This window comes from Tamandua tetradactyla, chromosome 2, assembly GCF_023851605.1.
Source record: "Tamandua tetradactyla isolate mTamTet1 chromosome 2, mTamTet1.pri, whole genome shotgun sequence".
NCBI classification, from domain to species: Eukaryota; Metazoa; Chordata; class Mammalia; order Pilosa; family Myrmecophagidae; genus Tamandua; species Tamandua tetradactyla.
In genome coordinates this window covers 109,605,810-109,619,013 of record NC_135328.1, presented here as the reverse complement: position 1 = coordinate 109,619,013, position 13,204 = coordinate 109,605,810, and the positions used below count along the sequence as shown (strand labels likewise).

The window sequence follows — 13,204 nt, the reverse complement described above, 5'->3', positions numbered from 1 at the left end:
GGGTTTTGCCTCTGCCCCTATCCACCCCCTCTTTCCTCCCTACTTCTCATGCATCAATCACATTTCACACCCCGGTGTCCCCCATGCCCCCAGATGAACAGGCAAACTGCTCTGACACTGCATCTGTGCACAAGATGTCCCGGGAATGCATCTAAGTGTGAGTGGGCTGTGGAGGAATGGGGGGCAAGACAGGGTGACCAGGTTCAAAAGTGAAGTCATCAGAATTAATGAGGCCGTGCCGCCCAGCTTGCAGCCAGCGGGGGGAGCAGAGTGCCCTTTCCAATGGGGTGTCCCAGCCCAGCAGCTGAAATAGCTGGTCACGGAGAGCTGCCAGCAAATTGCTTTGAGGAGGCTGCTCCTGTTGTAAGGGTTGAAGGGTGTGGGCCAGTAGGTCAGCGGCTGCCAGTCAAGCGGACAGAAAAAGCCACTCATTGAGCCTGTGATTTCTACCTAGGCCGCAATTATCACCGACTATTCCTGCACCTCAGCAGCTCCCCTGATTAAACCTGCCTCCCTTTTACATCTCTTTCAGCGTGCGCTTCACACACTAATTAGTTGCCTGCTCTCCACTGAGATGTCAGACCCTCCGTCAATTTATCTCTATTTCAGCCTGCTCAGAGTGACTTCCCCAGTTATCAAAATTTAATCATGCCTTCAAAAATGTTGAAAAGTGGTCATTAGAGGCAAAAGGCCACAGGATACAATATTCATTTTTCTCTATCTTCCAGCCATCCAGCTGGCATCTATAATGGATATCCTGGGGGCTGTGAGAACACGTTGATTTATGCAACCTCGGTCCGACTCTCACTGTGCTGCACCAGGCTGCTTGAAAGAACAGGTTTTAACAAGGTCTGAGGTGGGAGGATATTAATCACGGCAGCATTGTATGTGGAAAAGGGTGCTGTGTAGTCAAAGAACCCCCTACAGTAGGGCAGTTAGATTTCTTTTTTTTTTTAACCACCTTCTCAGTGATAAAGGAGAGTTTGACAATTGATTAGACCTTTCTGTAACCTTGCAGCCTTGCGAAACGATGAGAGAGAGAAAAGAGGGAGAGAACGATTCTCATACAGACGGTCTTTAAATGTGCAATAACTTTATGATTCTTGACTGAAACTGGCTATCAAAATCAGCCCCAACTCAATGCCGGCTAAAGATCCTTCACAGAATAAGAGTGCTTGTAGCCAGATGTGGCAGAACCAATCACAGGCACTGAAGGTCCCGCAGACACTACTGGCTACCACCTACGGTGGGATCCTGATAAAAATCACATCTGATAAATTCACCTCTGCCTGCCTGCGTGGCTAGAAAGAAGATTTCAGCCCAAAATCAACAATGATGAACTGAAATCTATCGGCAGCCCGGAATTGCTTTTAACCCTTCCCTTCCACTTGCCTTCAGAGCTGCCTACATCTCCTTGCCTCACCGTGTACTTGAAGGGAAGGGCTGGCTCCCTTCCCTCTAGCTGCAGAATGTGCACTTGCCTGCTGCGTCCTCTCCGCTGACCCTTTCTGACCTTGACTTACCTGCATCCCCTCTCCAGTCTTTTCCAACCCTGCTATTGGAAGCAAAGCCTCCTGTGACCATAGAACATGCAAGGGGATTTTTCTGCCTTTTGATTAATGGCAGAAATGCCTTATATTGACACTTTGGGGGATCCTCATTCCTGTCTTTCTTTGATGCATTGGGTGGAAGCGAAACAGTCAAATAAAAGCTTTCAGAGAAACTGAAGAGGGACTTGTCTGGCATAAGGCATGAGGTTGGGACATAAGGATGACTTGACTGTCAGCCTTTCTTACCTACTCCCGCAATCTCTTCTTTCCTAGCCTGAGGCTCAAATTAACAAGAATGTTCCTAACTTTCTTTCCTTCTTCCCTAGGGATCCAGCCTAGACCTGGAACTGGAGTGGACTTCCACATAGAGTAAAATTCTGAGATGTGACCTCCACCCTGAACCCAGAGAGTGGAGGGAACTTCATCAGTTGATGTTTGAGAGGGTCATCTGAAGTGATTCCGAACTGTAGGGTTCATGAGATGCCCCAGCCAGGTTTCCCCCAAGCTCATTCTCAATTTAGAGAATGATCAGGCTTATGATTAAACTCAGAAACAGATCAGACAACTAAAGAGAAAGGCAAATGGGAGGAAGCCAGATGATTTTTCACTCATCTTGTTGATTTCCCCAACCAACATCAGCTGCCCATTAAGGAGTACATTCCAGGACAAGGACCTCCTAACAATGGTTTAGAATATAAGAAATGATTGTACACATCTCCCTTGAAATGGTACCTCTATTATGGAGGACCTAGCACCATGTCTTCAGGAAACAAAAGCAAAGAGCCCTGTACCATTCCAGCCACACTGGTTTCAGCTTGGAGCCTGCATAAGACTTCACTTTCCAACCGATACCTGCATCCTTGCCTAACATTTTTAAACCACATTCAACTTACAGATATGGAGTATGGGATGGGTCTGCTGGCTGAGACCACAGGCCCTCCTTCTTTAGTAACATGAAGTTTCCATCCTTGCTACTTTGGTTCTTCCGGACCTAGGAAAGCATATGCCAGCTCTGAGTAGTATAGTTAATACTTACTCTGGGTATAACCTTGACCCTGTGAAAGGAAAGTATACACTAAGGCTAAAATACACAAAAGGTTACCAACAGCATCTGTGAACCACTGATCCAATAAGTTAACAGAATCCCATACTGAATGATGTAATCTGTTTTTCCATGAATGTAGAGTCTCAAGCTTTTGAATTCCATGGGACCTGGATGCAGAGAGTGGTATTGTGGCGTAAAATCAGAAATGGATGGATTTGGAGGGAGCTGTCATAATCCTGTATAAAAATTGAATACATTTTGCATAATGGGCAATGTATGCAAATAGAAAAGCATAAATCTGTAAATAGAATGCACATAAAGGGAAAAAATTTTAATACCAGTATCTAAGTTTATTTACTTCAGTAGCGTGTTTCTCCTTTATCAGGGCTATTTTACTGACCAATATTTAAAAGGTGTGAAAGATAATCTACCTTCCTCAAATTTAGTTAATATTATTTAAGTTCAGTGGTACTTAACCTGAGGTCCATAGACTCCCTAAGAGGACCCTTGATATAATTTAGGGGGTCTATGAATTCGTGTAGGAAAGCATGACATTTTCATTTTCACTATGCTTTTGACTGTAATTTAGCATTTCATTCAATTACCTATGGTATATCAAAAAGTACACTGAAAATGTCACAAATAAAAATCACTGGTATTCTTACACTTTCAAGTTCTTGCAGATATCTTAAACCATTTATGTTTGTTGCTTTTTTGAAATGATAGTTATTATTAGACCTGCTGCTAGATTTGTTATTTAAAGTAATGATAATGGGCATGTATTACTAAATCACATTTTAATGTTCATAATCACATCTCATTATAATTGACCTTATAGAGTCTATTTTATGTATTTCATACACTGTTAGCAAAAGTGTTCCATGGGCATCCCAGATGGTCATAGGGTTCCATGACACCAAAAAAGAAAAAGGTTAAGAATACTTGTTACAAATATGTTCTGCTATTTTTTAGTGTCCCATTTCATTTGGGTGGTGGGAGGTTTAGGTTCTGGGGATTATTCTGATATAAATCTGTTCTAATAAGCTCTACTTCCTCATTCCTCACCTTATCTGAGCAAAGTGTTGTTGTTATTGTGGATTATTCTGATATAAATCTGTTCTAATAAGCTCTACTTCCTCATTCCTCACCTTATCTGAGCAAAGTGTTGTTGTTATTGTTTTTCTCCATCTCTTGGTGCACATTGGTGCTAAAAAAGAGGTGTGGTAGGGGAAGGAGGGAGAGGGGGAAGAAGAGAGAGAGAGAAAGGGGTGGAGGGGGAAGGGAGGAAGGAAAAAAGGAAAACAAATCATAATAACCAGGGTGACCATATAATTTATTGTCTAAACCAGGACGCTTTGAGAGTGAAATGGGCTCTATTAATAATTATGCCAAGACAACAGTTGTAAATTGGAACTGCCCCCACCAAACCATGAAATATGGTCAATCTAACAATAATTTAATTTTATGTAATACTAATACCATTTTTGCTTATTTCCATCTTTGAGCCATTCATACAAGCCTACCCATCATGAAATACACTATGAGGAGTGGGAAAAGTCTACTGATTAGCCTCATGGAGACTTCATATTGATAAGCCTTAATTTCAGGATTCTAGATCTGAGTTTTGTGGAGTTGAAATGATATAGTATATTTTATAAGTCATGGGCTTTAGTAGCTACATTTTAATCTAGGACAGCTGAGCATGTTCACACATTTACCTCAATCCAGAGGAAGGTAGATGAGTATTTTTTCATAACTGGGAACAAAGATTGCTTACAGTGGCTCATGTAAACAAACCAGACGATTTAATATGGTTTTATTATTACGTTAAAATACTTAGTTCTTCTATCAGCTCACTCTTGGCAAGAATTCACCTAATAAGTCACAATTAACCATATAGCAAGCCAGCTGTTTATATGTAATAAATTTGATGTTCCATTGCTCTCAATTATGGGTATTGCAAAATATGAAGAAGGTGGGCAACACTGGGGAATAGAATTACAATATACTCTACTCACCAGCCAAGAAATCATTTTACAACATACAAGTAATTTAATAGAAAATGGTCAAGGGCACACTAAGCACTATAAATCATATCTACAGCTATTAGTTTTAAACCCCTATGATCCTTTTGTGGATTATCACTGCCTATTCTTTATTCCAGTCCAGTTTGCCTCCATCCCTGCTCTACCATTTCTGGCCTACATGCTTCCCTGAATGCCCCTTGACTATTCTATATGCCTTCTTAAGGAATCACTGGAAGTGCTTTAGCAGTACATGAATCTTTCCCTGTGAAGTATGGGTAAGAGAAAGGAAATCCAGGCAGATGGATATTTAGGTTCTTTGAAACTTTAAGATTCCATGATTCTGAGACTATTACAAAAATATGCTGATGAAAGTATCTTAGAATACATTTCAAGATCTAATTCTAAATTGTTAGATTATCCATAATATTTGTTTAAGAACAGTCATGCCTCCATCCAATAGTAGTTTTAATCAAGGGGTATTGCTTTTAAGGAATCTGCAATTTGAAGCTGGTAGACCAGAAGACTTAAATACCATTCCAAGCATCTGCTATCTAAGAACAATGAGCTTTCAAGATAAAAAAGGGAAGGGTATTGAGAAAGTCTGCTCTCTCTAATTAAAGTAACACTAAAGGGGCATCCTACCAAGGCAAAAATATTAGACAATAACCAGCTAAACAACACAGAAAAAAAACTGTAGCTCCATCTTCACACACATCTAGACTTCAATCCTTCGGGTGCATAGGTGGTTCAGTGGTAGAATGCTCACCTGCCATGCAAGAGACCTGGTTTGATTCCCACCCATGCACCACCTCCTCCAAAACAAAAAGTAAAAACTAGCTTTAGACTTCAACTCTTATAAGGCTATAAGAAAGTGCTGCAACATCTCTACTGGTTAAATCCAGAGAAGGTCAAGGCGGGAGTCCAGACTTTCATCCCTGCCACCTGGTACCAAGAATCCCTCCCAGTGTGGTAAAAGTGGAGACCACCTGGGTGCCTTGGACATCCACCCCCATCTGTGTATAACAAGGTCCCACTCCCTTTCCCACTGGTATAGTGTCAGAGGAGGCCCAATGGAGAGCCATGGCATTGTCCAAAGCCCGGTGGTAATGACCACCCTCCCCCAATGTAGTATTAGTGGAGACCATGCAGAAACATGAAACACCCACCCCTGCTGTTCTAGGTTTTTAGCTGCCGAAATGTGATATACCAGAAATGCAACAGCTTTGAAAAAGGGGAATTTATTAAGTTGCAAGTTTACATGCTCTAAGGCTGTGAAAATGCCCGAATTAAGGCAAGGCTATAGAAATGTCCAATCTAAGATATCTAGGGAAAGATACCTTGGTTCAAGAAGGCTGATGATGTTCAGGGTTTCTCTCTCAACTGGAAAGGCACATGACAAACACAGAGACATGTGCTAGCTAGCCTTGTCTTCAGGCTTCTTGTTTCATGAAGCTCCTCCAGGGGCATTTTCCTTCTTCATCTCCAAAGGTCTCTGGCTGTGTGAGCTCTAGAGTTTTTCCCAAAATGGTTCCCTCTTAAAGGGCTCCAGTCAGCAACCCCAACTTGAATTGGTGAAAACATTTTCCTATGGAAACTATCTCATCAAAAGTTGCCACCCACAATTGGGTGGGTCACATCTCCATGGAAACAATCAAAGATTCCACCCAGCAATACTGAATGAAGATTAAAGGACATGGCTTTTCTGGGATATACAACTGATTCAAACTAGCACACCTGCCTAGTAGTATTAATGGAGGCCAAGCCTAGAACCTTTATAAAAGCCATTCCATTTCTGGTAAATTCTATTCCAGTAGCATTAGCAAATTAAAACACTTTACTTCTTCTATTGAGTTATCTATGCTATTTTGACAAGTGAAGCAAAAATTATAACACTGTCTGATGTGGTTTTAAATATGTGTGAAGGAAATATTTAAGACAATTACACTATAAACTGAGGAGGGTAAATGTATATAAAGGGAGTTATGTTTTCTATACTTAATTATACTGATAATATGACAATATCAGTAGACTGGGATAAGTTGTGTATATATAATGTGCCACCTAGAATAATCACTAAAAAAAAAAACCCACAAAAAGATAAACTCAAAGACATTATAAATAAGTCAAAATTGAATTCTAAAGCATAGGGAACTACTGGAAAGAAGGAAAAAGTAAACAGAGAAACAAAAAGCATGAAGAACAAACAGGAAGAAAATAAAATGGCACATTTAATTCTTCACATACCAATAATTATATTAAATGCAAATGGTCTAAATATAGTGATTAAAAGACAGAGAATGGCACAGTGGATTTACAAACCTGGCCCAACTATATGCTGTCTACCAAAAACTCACTTCAAATATGACAATATAGCCAGGTTAAATTTTTTTTACTGGAAAAATACACCATACAAACGTGGAAATAAGGAGTGACTATATTAATACCAGATAAAGAAGACTTAATAGGGGCAGAAGTTCCCAAAGGAGTGCTAACATTATATAATAATGAAAGAGTCAATCCATCAAGATGGCACAGCAATGCTAACTGTGTGGGCATAAAGCAACAGAGTTTTGATATATGTGAAACAAAAATTGATAGAACTAGGGCAGGCCATGGTGGCTCAGTGGCAGAGTTCTTGCCTGCCATGCTGGAGACCCAGGTTTGATTCTTGGTGCCTGCCCATGAAAAGGAAAAAAAAAATGATAGAACTAAAAGGATAGACAACTTCATAATTATAGTTAGAGCCTTCAATGTGACCCTCTCAGCAGTTGATAGAGCTCCAAGAGAGAAATTCAGCAAGGATATAAGAGAAAGTCAACAACACCATCTAATAAACCACCTAACCAACTGCAGGATCTAATCAACATTTACAGAACACTTCATTCAGAAACAACAGAATATACTTTTTTTCAAGAGAACATGGAACATAATAATATTAAGATAGAACATATCATGGGTCATAAAACAAACCTCAACAAATTTAAAATAATTGAAATAATACAAAGTGTGTTCTCTGATGACAATGTAATCAAACCAGAAATCAATAGCAAAAACCTAATAAGAAACTCTCCAAGCACATGGAATCTAAACAACATAATTCTAAATAATTATGGGCCAAAGAGGAAATCTCAAGGGAAGTTAAAAGATACATTGTATTGAATGACAATGAAAACATAACATTTCAAAATTTATAGTACATAGCTAAAGCACTGCTGAGAGGAAAGTTATAGCACTAATATATACTTTAAGAAATTGGAAACTCTCAAATTAATAATCTAAGCTTCACACCTCAATAACCTAGACGAAGAACAAAATAAACCCAAATTGAGCAGAAGAAAATAACAAAGAAGAAACCAGTAGAATTGAAAACAGAAAAACGATTGACAAAATTAATTAAACAACGAGCTGTTCCTTTAAAAATATCAATAAAATTGAAAGACCACTTAGTAAGACTGGCGAAGAAAAAATAAGAGAAGATACAAATGAACAATATCAAGAATGAAGCAGGGGATATCACTACAGAATCTGCAGATATCAAAAAGATAAAGAAATACTATGAACTACAAAGATAAATTTCACAACTTAAATGAAATGGACCAATCCCTCACAAAAACACAATCCACCCACAACTCACCCAAAATGAAATAGACATATTTGAATAGCCCTATAACTATTAAGAAATTCCTAATTTAAAACTCAATAAAAAAGGAATTATCCAAGCCCCGAAGGTTTCACTTGAGAATTCTACCACACATTTAAAGAAAAAATAATATCAATTCTACACAATGTCTTCCAGAAATCAGAAGAGGAGAAATTACTTTCCAATTCATTTTATGAAGCAAATACTCTTCTGATATGAAAACTAGAAAAAGACAGTACAGAAAAGGAAAACAAAAGTCCCTCATGAATATAGATGCAAAATTCCTTAATAAAATATTGGCAAATAAAATTGAGCAAACATGAAAAGAATTATATATATCATTTACCCCATTGAATGGTATGTTTAAGAGGGGTTGGCATGGGAAGATGTACATTTTATATATGTTTCCAAAATTAAAAATATAAGAAAGGCAAACTACAGAATAATGACACTAAATGCAATACATGATGCTGGATGGACTCTAAGAATGGAGGGGGAAAGACTCATAAAGGACATTACTGCTACATTTGACAAATTGTAATAAAGAATATAAACTTTTTATCAATGTTAAATTTCTTGAACTTGTGAACGGCATTTCAGATTATTATGTAAGTGAATATCCTTGTTCATAGGAAAGGAATATGATATGTGCAACCTGCTTTCAGACTTTCAGAAAACAGATAAATAGATGACAGGTAGGTAGGTAGATAAGTGGGTAGGTAGGAAGGATGATACAGCAAAGGTGGGAAAATGTTAAAATTGGTGCATCTGAGTATTTTCAGGATTGGAGTCTAGTGGAATCTGTTGGGTTTTGTCTTATTTTTGTAATTGTCTTGTGAAGTTTAAACTATTTTAAAATAGTTACCTAAATATGTAAGTACCATAAGAACCAGAGTTACATTCTTGGGCATGTATCCCAGAGAAATGAAGACTTACATTGATACAAAAATTTGTGCATAAATTGTCATACCAATTTTATTTGCAACGAAAGCAACTCATTAAGGAAAGCAAAACTTTCCGCATGCCACTTTGTTTCTAAAACTTCATTTTGGAGTGTCCACCAATTCTTGAGGCAGTCAAGATGCTAAGAAGCCAGCTGAGCTTTTTGCAATCTCATATAGCAGAGAGGCAAAAAAAAAAAAAAAAATGGAGTTCGTGGTTGCCAAGACAGGTGGGACTTGAAGAGCCAAGAAGCTGAAAAGAAATTAGATTCAGAAATGTGAGCTGCACGTTCAGTTTGCCCCTCAAAACATTTACCTGACAAGATGCACAAAGCAAGAAGCCAAGTAGAAAACAGCTGAAAAACAGTATAGAGTATTGGGCAGTCTTATAGTTCTGAAAAAACAAAAACAGTAGTTCAAGATCTAATAAAGAAGAGAGAGCACAGTCTCAGTTGGAATGACATACCACAGGGGTGATGGCAAACCAGGGATAGACTTAAATCCTGCTCAGACAACATGGTCTGTCCTTCTGTAGCCTACCAGAAATAGAATAATCCCTGCCCGAAAAAGGTACATCATCCAGAGCTTTGATAGCTTTCAGGTACAAGCCCAAGGATCCAATTTAAAACTACCTGGCACAGCCAGAAACAGAAAAAAAAAAAAAAATAGAGGAAAAGGTAGAAACAGGCCTACGCATAACTCTTACATTGGAGTTAGCAGACATGACCTTTATAATAGTTGTGATCAATCTGTTAAAAAAAAAATAGATGCAAGACGGAAAATGCTACCAGAAAACCAAAATCCATAAGAAAGAAAAAAACGGAAATTTCACAATTTCAAAATTAAATAACTGAAATTAAAAGGAGCACAAAGGACAGTTTGAAGAGCAAATTGGACTCAGCTGGACAGAGAAATAGTTAACTGGAACGTTAGAATAGAAAATAAATATCCAGATTGAAGCACTGAGAGTGAAAAGTATGGAAAGTACGAAAAGGAACATGTTCATGACATCATGTAAGAGATCTAACGTATGTACAATTACAGTCCCAAAAAATGAAGGAAAGAGTGACTAGGACAGAAAAAAATTTTGAAGAGATAACAACTGAATATTTTCCAATACTAATGAAGTACACCAAATCATATGTTTAAAAAAATAGTAGTTGCGTAAATACAAAGAGCACCATATACAGACATATTCAAATAGCTAAAAATTAAAGACCAGCAAAATAAAAAAGCAATCAGAGAGAGAAAAAAAAAGACATATATCATAAAAAGAACAAGAATCTTGAGAGCTGACTTAATTATTTTAAATGGAAGCCAGAAAACAATAGAATGGTATCTTTAAAGTGCCAGCCTACAATTCTAAACCCAGGAAAAAAACGTTCTTCAAAGATGGAGGAAAAAGACATTTCCAAACAAATAGATGGCAGCAGACTCATACTAGAGGAAATACTAAAGAGTATTGCTCTGGCTGAAAGAAAAAGATTTCAGACAGAAATAGATAAGGGCAGAAAGAAGTAAAGAGCAACAGGGAGAGTATATCTAAATAAATAATAGAATTAATTTAGGATGAATTGAAATTAATATTTACTTTTTAAAACAATAATAAAATTCTCTTATAGGATTTAAAATTTTAAAGTACAACAACAATAATGCCAAAATCAGGAGGGAGTTTACTGGGGTTCATTGTTTTTAAAGCATGGCTAGAAATTATTTAATGTTCCTCCCATCAAGAAGCGTGGACTATTTCCATACCCTTGAGTGTGAGTGAACTTGAGATTGCTTAAATCAATAAAGTGCAGTGGAAGTTAAAATACCCACCTTTATCTCACACTTATAAGAATGGCCGCTATTGGGTGGGCCACGGTGGCTCAGCAGGCAAGAATGCTTGCCTGCCATGCTAGAGGGCCCCGGTTCGATTCCCGGTGCCTGCCCATGTAAAAAAATTAAAAAAAGAAAAAAAAAATAATGGCTGCTATTAAACAGTCAGGAAACCACAAATGTTGGAGAGGATGTGGAAGAAATGGAACACACATCCACTGCTTCTGGGGATGCAAAATGGTACAGCTGCTGTGGAAGAAAGTTTGGCAATTTCTCAGAAAACTAAATATTGAGTTGCCCCCATGACCCAGCAAGACCACTACTCGGGATTGATCTGAAATCAGTGACATGAACAGACATTTCTACACTGACGTTCATAGCAATATTAATCACAATTGCCAAAAGATGGAAACAAATCAAGTATCCATCGATAGGTGAATGGATCAACAAAATGTGGTACATACATATGATGGAATACTATGCTGCAGCAAGAAGGAATGAGGTCCTGAAGCCTGTGACAACATGGATAAACTTCGAAGACACGATGCTGAGTGAAATAAGCCAGACAGAAAAAGGTTAGATACTACATATTTTCACCATACGAACCACTTATAAATGTAAACTCATAATCTTAAAATGTAAAATATAGGGGACCTAGAAATAGACAATAGCTAGAGAAGCGGGAGTGGCTGCCTAATATATACAGATTTGTTAACAAAGATGATCTTAAATGTTTGGGAATGGCTAGAAGTAATGGTAGTTCATTGTTGGGATTATAAGTAATAATCCATATTGAAAGTGCATATGATTAAACGGGGTTGTCTAAAATCATGCAACTTACCGATTAAAACTACAAATATAAATAAGTTCTTGTATGAACTACTTCAAATGTAGGACACTTATGAAAAGAGTTAATAATAGAGTGGTATATGCAGAAAATTACTTATTACTTGCTATGGTCTATATTTAGCAGCAATGCCTTATTAGTACCACACCAATAATAGGGGTAAATAATTGGGTGATAAGGAATATGGGGTGTTTGGATTTTTCTCTTTTGTTTGGCTTTTGTATATGTGTTATTTTTCACTCTGGAGAAATGAAAATTGTCTAAACATGAGAGTGGAGCTTAGAATAGGAATGGTATCTGGCGATTCAGTATACCTTAATGTAACACACATACACTGGAAACTAAGAAAAATAGCTATATAATGATTCAGTAATGAATATACTTAAACACTTAAAATAATTAATGTAATACCATAAAAAAGTATTTTCAAAGTCCCTTGAGGAACTAGAAAAAATATGGAACTATTATTAACTTCTCCACTGGAGAAATTCCTGATATTCTCTCAAGCAGTGGAGACTCTCAATTTAATAAGCCAAGCCTTTGATCTTGAGGCTGGCCTTTATGAAACTTATTTCTGAAATGGTGAAGCTAAGCCTACTTATAAACATGCCTAAGAGTCTCCCCCAGAGACCCTCTTTTGTTGCTCATGTGTGGCCCTTCTCTCTAAGTCTAACTCTGCAGATAAACTCATTACCCTCTCTCCTATGTGGCCTCTCTCCTATGTGGCTTGACTTTCAGGGTTATAAGTCTCCCTGGCAACATGGGACAGGACTCTCAGAGATGAGCCTGGCCCTGGCATCACGGGACTGAAAATGCCTTATTGACTATAAGGGGGAAAAGAAATGTAGCAAAATAAGGTTTCAATGGCTAAGAGGTTTCAAGATAATCAAGAGGTCATCCTGGAGGTTACTCTTATGCAAGCTTCAGCCAGATATTACAAATTGCCATGGTATGCCAGGCTCCAACCAAAGGTGCTCCTAAAAGCCCTAAAGAATACCCAAAGCTCTCTATAAAACTCTATAAAATTTTACCTAAGTTTATTTTTCAAGATCTTAAAATCTCCAGATTATTCCTAAGCAAGATAAGCCCTGAAATTTAGAGGTACCAGTCTCTTCCAGAACATCAACCAGTTGCATTCCTTTACTCTATAATGCTGACACCTCTTTTCAACCTGAAGAAGTTAAAACAGTCATTGTCAAAATAACCCTGAAGATCGAGAGAACGATCAAATGAGGGGTGTGGTAGCAGAGAAGCTAGGATTTACCAAATGATTATCACTACTAAATCATTATATAGATATTTCTTTTTAGTTTCTAGTATATTATAGCAGCTA

General features: G+C 37.8%; 1 long non-coding RNA gene across 2 annotated transcripts in view; it reads right to left on the bottom strand.

The window, feature by feature from the left end:
- LOC143661407 (uncharacterized) overlaps window positions 1-13,204 on the bottom strand; it is a 40,761-nt gene that overhangs the window by 16,588 nt on the left and 10,969 nt on the right. The window contains exons 2-3 of one of the 2 annotated variants that reach the window (XR_013164565.1): window positions 11,489-11,571; window positions 3,743-3,802 (exon numbers count right to left, since the gene is read on the bottom strand). This is a non-coding gene — a long non-coding RNA (uncharacterized LOC143661407). Of the gene's footprint in view, window positions 1-3,742; window positions 3,803-11,488; window positions 11,572-13,204 lie in introns of those variants that run through there. The other variant, XR_013164561.1, reaches the window with a different exon arrangement.